At 40.7% G+C, this 3982-nt stretch overlaps 1 long non-coding RNA gene across 1 annotated transcript; it reads right to left on the minus strand.

The window, feature by feature from the left end:
• Nucleotides 1–380: 380 nt before the first annotated feature.
• LOC112550530 lies at nucleotides 381–3615 on the minus strand. The gene is made up of 3 exons (XR_003094425.1): nucleotides 3512–3615; nucleotides 1234–1580; nucleotides 381–506 (listed from the first exon to the last, which is right to left on the minus strand). It is a non-coding gene; the product is annotated as an uncharacterized LOC112550530 (long non-coding RNA).
• Between the last annotated feature and the right edge of the window lie 367 nt (nucleotides 3616–3982).

Below are 3982 nucleotides of genomic sequence, written 5' to 3' on the forward strand. Positions count from 1 at the left end.
CTCTCTATGTTGCTGTGCAGTTGTTCTCCAGCTGTTCCACCTGACAGCTACGTTTAGCTTTAGCTCTGTACATTTAGACATCTCTCTCTATGACACAAGCACACAGAGTACAGGCATGGTTGCATCAATGGGCAGTTAATTTTGGTTTCCTACATTGTTTCTTTAGAAGCTGAGGCCACTGGAGTGGGCAGACCTTTGAAATGTTTTGCAGTGTGAACAAGTGTCTCCCAATGTGTCCTACAAGTGCAAGTTGTAACTTCCAGATGTAGCCCCTTCCTTTTGGTTCCTTAACAAAATAGAAAAACAGCTGTCTTTGCCCCTTCCCTGCCCCCCCCCCCCGCAAAAAAGAAACCCCGACAATAAGGTAATACAAGATTAACCCCAAATCTCCTTTATTGTTTTGTTGTTTGGAGGGAACCTCTTTTAAGCTGTGCCTAGCCCACTCATTCAGTCCTTTTTCTCACATACCTAGGAAGGATTAATGAAGCATCTATCTCTGGACTCATCTATATTGAAGCATGAACAAAGATAAAGATAACATGTGAATTTACATCACAACATTTGTTTTTGAATAACCACCTCAATTAAGCTAATCCAAAATAAGGCACTCTTGTTCTGGAATAAGAGGGTCCACACAGGGAATTCATTAGGTTCAGTTAATCAGGAACAAGTCCCTGTGTAAATGAGATATTTGTGAGTCGGTAGCTCCCAAAAAACCCTTTGAAAGAAGGATTGACCCTTCTGATAGTGGCAGAGTGTTTCAGACAAAGACTGCAGTCTATTACACACAATTTGAAATGAACGGGCTAAAATCTACCCCCTGAATTGAGAAATATAAATAATGGTTATCATGACCAAACTATTGCTAAAATTATATTTTCACCATCCTAGTCTCATTGCTGGATGACATCCAAGAACAAAATCTAATGTGTTTTTGAGAAACTCAGAAATTAAAATGTATTTGACATTGCATTCAAGCTCCAAACGAAAAGATGAAAACAAAAAGCTAGACCAGACTTGTCCCTGAACTCATCATGTGACTAGTAATGATGTTGCTTGTCCAAGTGGTTGTTAGGCAACATGGATACTCAGTTGGGAATCCTCTCTAATTTCCTTTTATTTTTATAAATCAGATATAGGATATAATGCCCTTAATTCATAATAATCTATGCTGAATGCACATATTCAGCCATCCATCCATAAGGATCCATCATTTCATAATCTCAGACTCACCTGGCAAAACAGTTCACCTCTTTTGACTTTTTTTTCTACTCTTAATATGTTGGATGGTAACATATGTTTCTCTGGAGCATAGGAAAGAATAGAATTTGACTTGTCTGTATCGTTTTCATGCTGCAGGTATATCCCAAAGCACTTAAAAAATAATGAAGACCCTAACAAGGAAAGAAGAGAGCAGAAATAGGTCTCTGATCTTTTTGATCTTGTGTTTAAATACAGCAAAGAAAATGTCTCACCAGGTTGAGTAGTGATTATGTATTGTACTTGACCCCATCAGGTGGCTTTATGAAAGACCTTAAAGAAGCCTTCTTGGTCTGCTAAGAAGTCACGTCAACATTTTCCTGAAGGTGCAGAGGAGAAACGCTTATTGAAAGCAGTCTGACTAGGACAATAACTTGTGAAGAGCAGCAGGCTTTAGGGAATACAGTTCCCTCCTGTTTGAAAAGTCAGATTATTCACTATAATTAAGCAAGCCTGCATTTTTAAAAGCAAAGAAATCCACGTGAGTGTTTCTTCAGTTGTCTTCACAATATTTGGAAATGGTGTTTAAAAAAGCCATTTAAAATGTATCCAAAATATTGTATCCCATAGTATATTGTAGCCCATATTGCATTCCATAGCATGCAAAATATTGTATCCCATAATTTTCTCTTCTACATGATTACTGCATCTTATACTTCAAAAGTATCCTGAAATCCTCCACAGATCTAACCATTTTACTTTGAGAAAGCTCAGAACTCATTCTAAAATTTGCAGATGGTCCCTATCTGAAAAACAGGCTAAAAACAAAATGATGTGCTCACATATCCATATCTCTAATACCTCTTCTTCTGGAGCTGGATTTTCAGAGGTGCTTAGTAACCACAATTTCTATTGAAGAAAATGGAAAGTGCAGATGTTTGGCACCTTTGAAAAAGCATACCCTTAATGACTTAAAGAACTCCAGGCAGTACCACAAATCCAAGCCAATTTCCAAAGTGCTGCAGTTTGCACTTGGATGCCTTATTTGGCTAATGCAAAAAAGAAATATATTTATAGCCAGAGAGCTTCCCAATCAGCGTTCAAGTACATGTGTGCATAATGTGGAGCATGATTTGTCTAGCTATCAATTTATTTTCAAACTGTATTGCCCAGTGCTATATTTCTCTGTTGATGTAACGTAACTTAAACTTATGTTTTTATGACTATAGTTTGCACAACATCCCTTAAACAGGTGGATCTTGAAGATAACCCTCTCTTAGGGCACTCACACAGTAATAGAGTGGAAATGTGCTGCACACACTGCTGGTGGACCCTTAGGTACGTATATAAGGTAACATTACAGGTTCCACAGACCTACAGACTGTATGCTCTATATGCCAAGTGTAGAGTATAGCTAGCTTGATTTTTGCCCATAGCAAGTCTGAGTCCCCATTCCAAAGTGAATTTACACTGATAATGGCGGCATCTCTGCAGGCTACCAGGCAGCTTTAATGTACACTGGGTGGAAATATTCTGCATAGGCAATTTCCTTTCTCTTGTTTTCTTTCAAGCATGGGGTCTTGAAGCTATTGTAGGTCTCCTGAGAGATATAGGCTTAAGATTGTATATCTGTCACAGATAAAGATGCTATAGCTTAATCGCACTGTAGTCTGTTCATTAATTTATGGATACCCATCCCTCCAGGAAGTGTTGCCAGTCTGCATTATATTCCTAGTCAACCAAAAATTATTTAAAAATACATGTAGGGGAAAATGCAGTTTACAAAACAATAGGGCAAGAAAGAAAGGAAGAGACATCTGAGAGAGGAGTTGGATTAGACAAGGGTATATAGGGTGTATTTGATGGTAGACTTTGTTTTGCTGGGGCAAAAAATTAAGGAGAAACACCGCTGCACAGAGCTTGGAGAGGCATTACCTTTCCCAGACATCATCCTGCAGTGTCTAGCTGTCTTAGGGTGAAGTTACACATTACACTTAGACCCTACTAAGGGCGTGAACTCTGGGCTGTGCTACCTGGCTCATGTTAGGGTAACTTCAGCCTGCACTCTGCTTCACAGAGATAAAACAAGCCATTTGCAGTCCTTCATCCTTCCAGGATGCATCGTTCCTAGGTCCCTCCTCCCCACAAGTGTCCTGGCTCAGACCCACACCCCTGCTCACCAACTCCTTAATGGCAAGTCAGAGCTGTGCAGGCAAGAAACAGTATTAACCCTTAGTGTGCCACTGCTCACTGCATGTTGTAACTTTAACACTGCTTAACTTTCCACAGGTTTAGTACAATGCGCACTTACGGTCTAGGTGCAAAGTGTAGCTTCAGCCTTAGAGGTCAGCACCTTGTATGCCATTCTGGGGGAGCATGTGTCTGTACAGCCAGCATACAGAATTTCTCTGCTGCCTCTTTTCCTTGGCATCTAGCTTGGGGATTCTGGTGGGAAAAAAGAATGGTTTGCTATTGTGTGCCAGCAACTATCAGGTGGCATACTGGCATCTTGGGGCCAGAGCCAGCCTGTTAGAAATCACAGCCTGCGCAGTCTGGAAAGGTGACTTGGTAACTGGGGAAGTCGAGGAACAGGGTTTATGAGGAACTAAGCCAAGCCCAGCATTCCAGGTAAGCTGGGTGCTTAAGACAAAGTTTCCAGGAAACATGTCAAGGAACTACAGGAGGTCATCTAATCCAAACCCCTGCTCAAGCAGGACTGTTGCCAACTACGTCATCCCAGCCCAGGCTTTGTCTGGCCTGGTCTTAAAAAAACCCAAGGATG

The sequence above is a fragment of the Alligator sinensis genome, unplaced genomic scaffold (genome assembly GCF_000455745.1).
Source record: "Alligator sinensis unplaced genomic scaffold, ASM45574v1 scaffold220_1, whole genome shotgun sequence".
Taxonomy (NCBI): domain Eukaryota; kingdom Metazoa; phylum Chordata; order Crocodylia; family Alligatoridae; genus Alligator; species Alligator sinensis.